Here is a 12257-nt window from a genome sequence, read left to right on the forward strand (position 1 = left end):
GGGCCTGCCGGGGCAGCAAGTTATCCCTGTTGCATAGCAACGGGATTCAGGTGACCACGTAGAAGCTTGGGCTGCCGCTGTGCCATGGTGAATTGTCACGTGTTCCAGAGACACTCGCTGTATTTGTTCTGCTGTAATTCATCAAGGCACAACCTACTGTGGAATAAAAGCTTTGCAATCACAGTGTAAAGGCTAACACCTTTCATGGTCATTAAAAAAAACCCACTAAAACTTAAATCTTGTTCCTCCTCAGCTTATTTTCTAAAGTCAGAGGAATGATTTGTTTGGAAGCTGATTTTTCTGTCTCTCTCAAGCATGAAAAATATAGGAAGCTAATTATAATACAAAGCCTGAACAAATAAATATAATTCTAGAAGTACATTATTGTAAAATTTGGGATGGCACAGTATTTTCCTTTCCCACCGTAAGGTTTACCATTTCACCCAGCATCTATCAAGTAGGGATATGACTCTTGTAGCCTCCCCCTCTTCATGATAACCAAGGCGGCGGCGGGGCGGGGGGGGGGGGATCTGTCTTTCCCCTTCTCAACAAAATATCTCTCCAAGAAAGAAAGAGAAAAGAAATGTAGTTATCACTGTTCCTGCACAAAATGACATATTTTTGGCACAAGATTTCCTGGGGAGAAAAAAACTGAATGTGTTCTTACACACACACACACACACACACACACACACACACAGAGGTGTGCAAAATTGGAGGGGAGGGGGAGGGTGACAAAATTAAGATTTTGTTTTTGTAGGAAGCCGAGAACTCTCGCTAGTGTAGGGGACAGTCTTGGCATGGTGAGACATCACCAAGATCCAAAAATGCTCTGAATATTTTTCACATTCCTAATATTAAGCTTCCAAACTGTTTTACATACATTTTTCATATGCTACTTAACACTTCTCTTTAAGGTATACTTGTATTGCAGAAGAGCGGGCTAGGATAGAAATACCTATGAGAGACTAGTGACTTGTTGAAACTTTGCATCAGAAGATGTGACTACACAGTGGGGGGAATACACTTGGATCTGCTGTGATCTGCATTTTTCCAGCTTCTATGGGTAGTATCGCTGTGTAGCCCTCCAGACATCAAGCATTTTGCAGTAATCGGCAGGAGCAAAGAATTGGGTTCGCACAGCTGAAGCTGACTTTGACACAGTGCTAATTGTCAATTTCCAGCTCTTTTTAAAATTTACTTTTATGAAGTGGCCTTATGATACGCTATTCCAGACTTGTCTTTGAAAACAAACAAAAACTACTCTGCTTGCAGACAAGAGGCTCAGTTCAGGGGAACTACCCTCAGGAGTGCCCCTTCACCTTTAGATCAGATGATCACTCTGGGCAAAAAGTGGACAAAAGCTATGTCAATCCATTGTAAGCTTATTTAATCATCATCTTGGAACTGCAGGGCTGGAAGGTACCAGGTCCAACCCATCAAGGAGGCACAGTGGAGAATCAAACTTCCAACCTCTGCCACCCCAACCAGATACCTAAACCAACAGTTAAACCACCCCTAGCAGCTGAACAATGGGAAAAAAATGATCCCCTGCTCAAAAGGGACAACCTTTCCTGCATTGAGGTTTACGTCGTGTAGTTGCTGGACTTTAATTCAAATTCACCTATGCCTAATCGGTTGCACAGTGAAGCATAAATGGACAGTGTGTCCCCTTAGTAAATTTGTGATGCAAATGAAATTGGACCTAGATCTAAGGTCATAAGGCTGTCATGGTATTTTGGAAACATTTCACCACAGTAGTCCTCATTATACGTTGTTCTAATGTATTACAGTATCAAGTTGTTTCCAGCTTATGGCGACTCTATGAATGCCCTCCAAAAGGTCTCACTATTAAGAGATCTGTTGAGGTCTTGCAAGCTGAAGGCCATCACTTTCTGTACTGAATTAATCCATCTGATCTTCACTTTCTCTAGTCTTTTCCAGTGTGTCTTCTCTTCTTCTCATGTGTCCAAAGTACGATAGCCCTAGTTTAGTTGTTTTAGCTTCTAATGCAGGGGTCAGTGAACTTTTTTACCTTTTACCCCCTAAAAAATTTATAGATGCTGACATTATCCCCTTGATTTGAAAGGAAGGATCTCAGTCACGTGCAGCCAGTCACGTGGAGCCTTGCCTCCCACGCCCAGGCCTCCTCCTCCTCCTCTGGCTGGCGGGGCCATACTCAATCCTTGGCCCCATGGGGGCAGCTGCCTTTCTCCGCTGTCATGCCATGCCCGCCCCCCCCCACCATGATTCATCTCTCCAGGCACTGGAAGGAGAGGCTCCTTCTGGTAGGGGCACTCTGGTCACTCACCCCGGCCTTGCCCTCTGTCATGGCTGGCCGACCGGGTAGCCTGCCACCATCCACCGTGGCTCAGTTGCAGCCGGGTAGGAGAAGGGGGCGGGAAGGGGGCAATTGGACAGCCGGGGATCCGCTTCCGGTCAGAAGACGAGAAAGAGGAGGAGGAGGGAAAGGAGTTAGGGCCGCGTCCTCATTACCCCCAGGATTTTCATTTTTACCCCATTTGGTGTACTTTACCCCTGTTTCTTGACCACTGTTCTAATGGGAGTCCAGACTCGATTTGATCTTTATGGTGGGTCATGCTGTCCTTAAAGTTCTGTTCTAGCACCACATATTGGTATGAAACAATCTCTTTTTTGTCAGCTTTCTTCATTGTCCAGGTTTTACTGCATGTTCATCAGGATTACCATAGCATGGATGACCTTGGCTTTTGACTTTTTACACTTCCTTGCAATTAAGTTCCTTCATAGCTGCCTTTCCAAGTCTTGGTTTTCTTCTGATTTCTTGGCTTCATTCTTGATTTTATCCTGGACTCAAGATATAGAAAAAGCTTAATGATTTTGATTTCTTCAAAATTGAACTTACATAATTCTTCTATCGACATTATTTTTGTCTTAATGTTCAGCTGTTTTGCCATTTTCCTCATTCCCTTTCCTCACTAGGCATTTCAAGTGATTGCAATATTTTGCCATTATATATGGTGAGTATGAGATAGATTAACGGACGTTTTGACCTTTAGTTTGCAAGACCTGACTACAGTGGCTATTGACACAACTTTTTGGAGACTATTAATTCAGTGTCACTATAAGTCAGAAGCAATGTGACAGCACATAAAAAAACGACATGGTGTCATCAACATATCTTATACAGTATTATTGCTGTTTCTTCTATTAATTTCTACTTCATCTGAAACCATATTAAACTTTCTCTTTAATATGTTCAGTTTTATGCATTGAACATATAGTGAAATAAAATACACCCTTGACTACCAACTTTGCCAATTGGAAACCATTCTGTTTCGCTGTATTCTGCCTTAAAAATAGATCCATTGATGCATAGATATTGATGCATAATTCAGAGGTTTGTAATACATAAATCACACACTTCTGGTGTTCTTTGGATGCTCCATTAGCTAATATAGGTTTGCAATATGCTCTCTAGTGCATCTCCCCTTTCTGAATCCAGTTTGAACGTCCGGCCTTTCTTATTCCATATACAATAAGAGTCTTTGTTCTAAAATCTTGAGCATCACTTTGGTTTCATAGGAAATCAACACAATGATCTTGTAGTTAGTGCAGCCTTTGACATCTTTCTTTAGGAGTGGAGTGTATATTGGTCATTCCTAGTTTTCCATAATTGTTGGCATATTTTTAAAGGATGGTTATAGATTCAGACTCTTTAGCTTCTTGCAGAATCACTTTGAGAGCAGCTTTCACCTCACTTTCTAAAACTGCAGGTTCTTTGTTGAAAATTGTTTGAGGGAATCAGTCATCTTTGTCATTCTTTAATGTAAGCCCTTTAGTGTATTGCTTCAAACTTCTTTATCCCCATAAGATAATATACAGTGGTGCTTCGCAAGACAAATGCCTCACAGAACAAATGGTTTTGGCAATGGGGTTGATGACTCTCAAGACAAATGTTCCTATGGCTGTGCTTTGCAAGACAAATGTTTTCCGTTTTTTGTTCCTGCCTCATGTTTGCTGATTTTTAAATGTTTTTCTATGATGTTTAAAAAGTTAAAGTTTTTTGATTGAAATTTTTTAAATCATCTGCACAATTGTGTATGGCTTTAAAGAGCACTTAATAAACCCTTTGCAAACCAAATTTGACTTTGTTCTAACTTTTTTTGCCCATAGGAACGCATTAATTAGATTCCAATGCATTCCTATGGGAAAACGCATTTCGTAAGACAACATTAACCGCGGAATGAATTAAATTTGTCTTGCGAGGCACCACTGTATATTCCTCTTCTGCTCTTTCAGCCTCCCTTATCTAGAGGAAATAAAGGTTAATAGAACTATGCTTTTCTTTTTTGCTCTGAAGGCATCAAAACAAGAATCACTGTGAAGATTGTTTAAGGAGAGAAATCTCCAATCTAGAATCCACAGTCTTACATCTTCACAAGATATTTCAGTGCCCTTTAGCTTAAATTTCCCTCTGATTTTTTGTTTGTTTTTTGGATTTTATGGAAGAGGTAGCTTGTTTTTCCTTTGTTGTGGTGGTTGCTTTGTTTTGTTTCTTTGCAATTCCCAAAATCCTCTCACAAATGACATAATTTTTGAAGGTAAATTGCCCCACATTAAGAAATCAATGTAGACACTACCAGTTGCAATTAAGTAATACAACTCAGTAAACAACTAATAATGTCTACCATTATTTTTTAACTTGGGGCAATTTATCTCCAAAAGTTTCACCATTTGTTCCATGCCAAAAATGGCATAGAATTTCGGCCAATAATTAATTCTCTTTTTCCTGTACGCCCTTCTTTGAAAAATTATACAGGTATCTAGAATTCTTTCCTGACTATATTTCCATCCCTTTTTACTTTTGCGTCTGTTGTTAATGACTTTAATAATTTAATCAGTCCTCCATTGAGATTTTTCTTTTCTTTTAATAGCAGAAATTAGCTTTTGGTATTCTTCCTTGATAGTACCTTTTGTACCATTCCACAGCTCTTTTAATTCATGGTCAGTTCAGCTTAAGAAAAGAAATGTGTTGTTTCCATTGACTTTACATTCATTGGGAATCTTACTTAAATTATGTTCTGGCACTATGATATTTTTAAGATTCTCATCTCATATGATATTGGTGTTTGAATAAGGCACTGTTTAAGCACTCTTGTGAACTGATGAATATTTATGGTACCCTGCAGCCACAAGTTTTCATTTCAGTGGAGCCATAATTAGAGATGGGGATGAATATAAAAATGGATAGACTTGTTCGAAGAAAATAGCCGATTCGTTAAATATTTGTCCCTTCATATTCGTGGGTTCCAGAGACCCCTATGAATATGAAGGGGTGAATATTTACCCATTTTTATTCATCCTTCATATTAAAAAACAAAACAATAAAACCCCATTCTGCCTACCTGCTGCCGATCAGCTGATTGGTGGCCAATAGGCAGCTGCCACCCTCCCCCGCAGCCACCCACCCTCACAGTCTACCCCACCCCCTTCCTCTCCCTAATTTAGCACCACCAACACCCCCTTACCTTAATTGCAGCTGCCGACGTCTTCATCTGGCCTCCCAGTCATGGCATATAATAATGGAGACTAGCTGCTCTTTGCAAAGATGGCGGCTGTGGCTTCATTTAGGGTAGGGAAGTTGCAGCTGCCATCTTTGCAAAGGGCAGCCTAGATTCCCTTAAGACAGGCTTAAAATGCAATGAACATGAGCTGCTGTGTTAACATTAGAACTCAAAGTGTCATTTGGAGATCACCCAGGTGTTTAGCAACTTTAGTACTTTGAAAAGCATGTGTATGTATCTTACTGTAAACTCTGAAATGCCATTCATTTTCCTATGAGCTTCTGTTTTTGGCTTTGGGTTATTTCCTAAAAATAGTAGGGTTCTAAATAAAAGAGTGGAAGTTGCCAGTCTGAGCTGTGAAGCACATAGACTGGCAGAGGTTTTTTTGGGGGGGGGGGGGTGAGGTGGAGGGAGCAACTAGCATTTTTCTTCTGGTAGAGTTCCTGAGTTACTTTATTGGAAGCAGAAAGTAAGCATGTGCTAATGGCAGCAGCAGTCAAATGTAATGTCGCAACCGTTAGAGTCAGCTGAACCGTTAGGCAGAATAAGCTGCTTGCCAGAAGCAACAGCTTTAGAGTAGCAAGAAACGGGAGCAAATGGCTGGTGCTTGCATTTTTCTACTGCAGAAATAGGGAGGATGTACGTTTGGATTTTTTCTGTCTAATGTTGTTGTTTAGTCGTTAAGTCATGTCCGACTCTTTGTGACCCCATGGACCAGAGCACGCCAGGCCCTCCTGTCTTCCACTGCTTCCCGGAGTTGTGTCAGATTCATGTTGGTAGTTTTGATGACACTGTCCAACCATCTCATCCTCTGTCATCCCCTTCTCCTCTTTACCTCACACTTTCCCAACATCAGGGTCTTTTCCAGGGAGTCTTCTCATGAGATGGCCAAAGTATTGGAGCCTCAGCTTCAGGATCTGTCCTTCCAGTGAGCACTCAGGGTTGATTTCCTTCAAAATGGATAGGTTTGTTCTCTTTCCAGTCCAGGGGACTCTCAAGAGTTGCCTCCAACACCACCATTCAAAAGCATTTCTATCTAATACAGCTATATAAAATGGCTGGTGTTGGATGCTATCCACCTTTATCTGGGCTGACAGGAGGCATAATTTGCAGCTTTGTCGAAGGCTGGCTAGATGACAATGAAGAGGAGACTCCATACAAATACTGTAGAAGCAAACTTTCTTTTCAAGGGCTGCACTAATCAGGGGCAAGAAACGGATTCTACCCTAAGAGAGTTTGAAGAGATTCATTCTGATCAATTCTAATGCAGACTAACCTCTTTTGTACCTTCCAGACCAATATAAGCTATTATCCTGAATATTTTATATTTTGTAGATTTTTTAGTGTAAGTTATGTGTCAGGAATGTAGCCCAATGTGTTTAGGAATGCTTATACCATGGCAAAATAAATTTAAGCAAACATACTTCGATTGGAAGTATTATCACATTTCCAGTTCTTCTCGAAGACCCTATTTGTGACAATGGGCAGACACAAATGGCAAGGTTATAGATCAAATGGTCAAGGCAGGGTAACAGAGTAATGGCATTTGCAGAGTTGTAGGCTCTATTTTATCTTTATTTTTTCTGTTTTTTCTTTCTACCTGTTAGAAGAAAGCCCTGAGTGATCTTCTAAGGCAGTCACTGGGAAGGGAGGAAGCGATGCATTTTAACAGCTAAATGAGTATTCTATCTTAAAAGGGCAGTGCAGGCACATTGCTCCTTTCCACACAGTACCATTTGTTTTCTCTACCCCAGTCCTTCCTGTTCTTTCAATCTAAAATTAGTGGTGGATTATTTAATCAATGACATTGCAGCAGGCAAGGCAAGTTCATTTCTAAGGTAAAATGCATACCGTATTTTTCCATTTATAAGACATGCACACACCCTTTCTAACCCCAAAATTAAGAAAACTGAGATTTGAGGATTCAGCCTCTGGGCTTAGAATGCTCAGACATTAGGATTCCCTGTTGCATCTGAGCCTGTAGGCTCCACCTCCAATGAGGTGTGTTCCAATTGGTTTGTTCAGCATCAGCTGACATCAGTTCCATAATGCTGGAGGAAGCCTGTTTGCAGAGGCAAGGTATGGGCCGTTTTGTTCTCTCCTCAGCTATCTCAGCTTACCCCCGTGTAAAAGACGCCCCTCAATTTTTAGGTCAATGATTTTAAGAAAAAGTAACATCTTATACACGGAAGATATGATACTTTCTTTTCCTTCCCTAGTTTTTCATTCTCTTTCTTCTCTTCTAATCAAGATACTGTATGGAAATGCTGGATTTAATGTGAGGCATCTGCAGGTGTGCTGCTCCATCCTGTCAGTGCTTTTTGCTATGCCCTATAGTCTCACATCAGAAAGGCACAAATGCCTCTGATTCAGTTAACTTTTATGCATTTGTCCAAAGATAGTACATATTAAGAATCACCACACCGCTCTGGTGGGAGTTGACAGGAATGATGGAGTGCTTACCTGCATAGAACTTCTAGCCTATGGCTACCAGGCAAGTGCTTCTATACAGTCTTGAGTAAGTGACTGCCATTCACTCTTATAAGGAAAACGGCACTTTGGAACATTGTTGAAGTGAGAGTAAAATTAGTCTTCCACAGTTAATGTTCTAATTAGTGGTGATTTCTATTCAGGGATGATGCTGGTTTTCCCCAAGCGTCCGAGCTGCCACCGCGCGATGCCTGAGAGCGGAGCTAGCTCCCGGCCCGTCCTCGAAGAGCGCCTCCAAGCCGCCAACAGTGGCTGCTGCCACTGCTGCCTCTTCCAGGGAAGCAGCTCTCTGGCTCTCTTTCTCTCTCAGCACCCCCAGCACCAGCCTGGCCAGCGGCTGCCTCAGCGCGTGGCAGTGCTTCCTCCTCCTCCTCCTCTTCGTCCTGCTTCAGCCACCTTGGCTCTGGAGGCTGCCTGGGCTCGCCTCACAAAGTTTGCTCCTCTGTCGTGGTGGGGGCAGCTGCTATTGCTGAGTGCGCCTTTTTTTGAGGGGGGCCTTCAGAGGAAGGTTGCTGGACCTCCGTGTGTGTTTGTGTGTATGTGTGTGCGTGCACGCACCTCTGGGGGCCCCACCCCGTTCTGTTTAATTTCATGCATACTGGTGGGGGCTTTTCTCCTTTGGCAAGGCAAATTCTGTGAGGGTTGTTTTTTTTTTAAAAAAAAATTATGTCATGCCCTCCTCCCCCTCTGCCTAGGCAGTTGCCAGCGCTCCCTCCCTTCTCCACGTCTTCATCCTGCTGCTGCTGCTGCTGCTGCTGCTGCTGGTAGTGAAGAAGGAGCCAGAGGGGGGTTGTGGCCGGTGACTAGGGTTTGTGTGCCCCTCCTCCTCTTCCTCTTCATCCTCCTCCTCAGAGGCCCAGCCGGGCTAAGGAAACTCCTGGGCGGCTTCCTCGTGCTCTTGCTCTGCTTCGCGGGAAATCTGATGCATCCCAGCCTCAGCCAGACTCTGCCTCCAGCAGCCCCCAGATAAATTGAGTTTGAGACCCCTGATAAAGACACTTGCAATAATCAAAGCTTCATGATAATTTACATATAAGTATCTACCACAGTAAAGCTCTCTTTTCTGGTTATTAAATACATACCACCTTCCCTTAACATAGCACTGTGCTCCTTTGCATAGGCTGAGTTTCTCTGAAGGAAGCGGTACAATGAAAGTGAACATAAATACTTGAGTCAGTGTTTATCGGGGGGTCAAGGAAAACTCTCCCAGATGGAAGTCTGCTTTTTCAAAACTGCACATGTCACCCATAGCACTCTGATGCATAGCTTGTATTTCAGAAGAGGGCTACAGAATGGTGGTGCTGTGTCGCATCTAGAAACACAAATGTGAACACAGGCAAACATATATATGTACAAGTTGATGCTAGGCCATTTTTGCTTTGCTTTACCAAGGATCGGTGCTAAAGACAGTGTAATTAGATGGTGCATACTGCTAAGGAGTCGGAGAATGAAAAGATCATAAAACAAATCTGGAAAATGAAATATAAGTTTAAAAGGTTAAATGATGCTCCTAAATTGAAAGCATGAACAAATGTCTCTTCTGTTTTCCAGGATTGATGTATGACTTACTTGTTTGCAGGTGTTTTTAAAAAATTCTTTCCTAACAAGTGCCAATGTGGATTTTGCCTTTTTCATACCTCTCACCCACTGGGCTTATGTCTTCATAGAGCTACATTGGGCATTGGCAACTCAGGCCCCATCAGCAGATATGTTGGGACTTCTCTTTTTTTCTCTCTGCTCCCAATGTTTGTTTATGCAGAACTGCATTTGCCATTTTGACTCTCACTTCCCTGGTCTGGAGAGCTCCCTCTCTATCCCTTTGTTTAAGGTACCCTAAACAAGGAGTGCTTTCAAGAGGGGGTTCCAACCTCACCCACACATAGTAAAGTTTGCAAAAAATTTTGACTCTTGGTTTGGACCAGAACTCCCAGAATCCAGTAGTCAATATGGAGAGTCCGAATGTTGTAATAAAAAAAGAAGAAAATGGAAATGTAAGTAGCACATCTGATATATTTATATGCATGCCCTCCCCTTCTCACCATCTTGGAGTTAATAGATCCCACAGTGACAATTAGTAATAAACTGAGTTAGCCAACTGAGACAGGTTTTTGGGCAAGGGGAGGGCCGCTCAGTTTAAATTTTATTTCAACTTAAAACTGTGCATTAACTGTTAGAAATAAGTTGGAACTTAAAATGGTTCCACTGTTAATTTGAACTTTGGACTTGTTTATGTCATCTTATCACACCAAATAAAGCCCTGGGAAGCAGCACAGATGGTAGCAACATTCCAGTGGCTACTGTCTCCACTGGCTCTCTACTCCATTCCACCTCATTCCTTTGAAGGTGGAAGAGTTTGAAAAGCAAAGGTTGCATGTAGACTCCCTCCCCTTTCCCATCTAAACATTTTACCACCCCACCCCCACCCCCCAAGGAAGAAGTGAAAAGGCATATGCATTCCAGCCCTAGGCCTGGCTTTGGTACTTGTAGGAAGTCCTCATAGGAGAGAGTCAAGTGGCTTAGAATTTGTAATGGGTTCAGGCTCCATTTCTATGGTTAGAAAAAAAGTCTAACTATGCAATCCTATGCACATCCACTCAGTGTTTAAGTTGCACAGTGAGATGTCAAATGGGATTTTATTCCCAAGTACGTGAATGAAAGGTTGTGCTTTGTGTCTTCCAATCATAGCCCCCTCTCTCCACACAGAATATCTCCGGAAAGATATATTTGAAGTATTTTGTTTACAGAAAAATAAATCAAACAACAGGCATGAGATTATAATAGAGTTGGGAAGGCAGGAGAAATGATTTGGGGGAGTTACTGGGAAATAGATTTTTTAAAAAAATTATTGTTGCTGTTCCCTTTTCTCCAAAGCTCAAAAGAATGACAAGAGAGCAAATAAAATAATGGATGAGGCAATTTAGTATCCATTTAAATAATGAAAAAAAAAATCCCTTAACGTAACTCCATTAGATATTTGGACTTACAAAGAGTTAACTATCCTGCTAACCCTTTTATACTACTTTTTGTGTCTCTGACAAATACTTCTACTTATACTGATTAGACCCCTCTTGTCCGCTGAAACCTGTGGTTTGTTTCACAGTCAAACAAGATCTGCTTGGCTTTCCTGTTTAGCTGGCTATTATATTTCATTTAATAATAGTGTGCTGCATGTTTTGGTTTGGGATGAAAACATATTGAAGAAAGTTCAATTGTCCTACCCTTCCTTCTCAAGGTTTCCTTTTTATAATTCTAATCTCAGATTAAAATAGTTTATTGGCATTTCCCAGATTCTTCATTCCCCCTGCAGCTTAAATTACTATTTACTTTCCTTCTAACTTAAGCCCATACCTCAGTAAGGCCACTGTCTACATTTATTGATGTGCCTTTCAAACAGAAGTGTATTGTGTACTATATCTTCAACAACATAACAGTGCCAGCCATTTTTCCTACTGGTGTTCATCTGCCCAAGTTTATGTAATTAAGTCTCCAGTAACTAGCAATTTGATGTTTTTACACATTATGCTTGTGTACAAATGCTTACTTTAATGGTAGGTTGGGGTTTTTTTTAAACAGGTGCCTTGTAATTTACTTTGCCAATGTGAGCATTATACTCTGAATCTCTCTAATCACCCAATCTTATATGATTTCACAAGTTAAGCAGGGCCGAGTGTGGCTAGCAAATGGATGGGAAACCTCCCAAGGAATACTAGAAATCTTCAGGTGGGACTAGAGAAGAATACTGCCAGAAACCCTGCCAGTAAATGGACCAATGATTGGACTCCGGATAAGACAACTTCCAACTTTCCATATAAATCCATTATGTAATCAGCTGCAAGGCTCATTTAGAGAGTCTTAAGGTGTGATCACACAGGGAAGTTGATCACAATTTGGACCACTTCTTGAGCAGTGTGATCTATTTCTTGGTAATCACATGATGCACAGGGAAATGTGCTTCAGGCCAACTCCAGTCCATACCTTTTTGGTCCACCTGTAGGGCTACTTCTTTTTGAGGCCGAGTTCAAACAATTCCTCAGCAGACAGAAGGGATGCTTTAAAGAAGATTGCTCCCATTAAAATGACCCTTTCTGGTGTGATTTTGCCTTCCATAAGGTATATTACAGGATGGATTTAATTTATCTCTAAAAATATCTCCATAATACTTTATATTTTGAGAATGTTCAAAATCCTAGATGCTGGAAAGGGGATAGAAATCAGTGGGTG

This window comes from Pogona vitticeps, chromosome 2, assembly GCF_051106095.1.
Source record: "Pogona vitticeps strain Pit_001003342236 chromosome 2, PviZW2.1, whole genome shotgun sequence".
NCBI classification, from domain to species: Eukaryota; Metazoa; Chordata; class Lepidosauria; order Squamata; family Agamidae; genus Pogona; species Pogona vitticeps.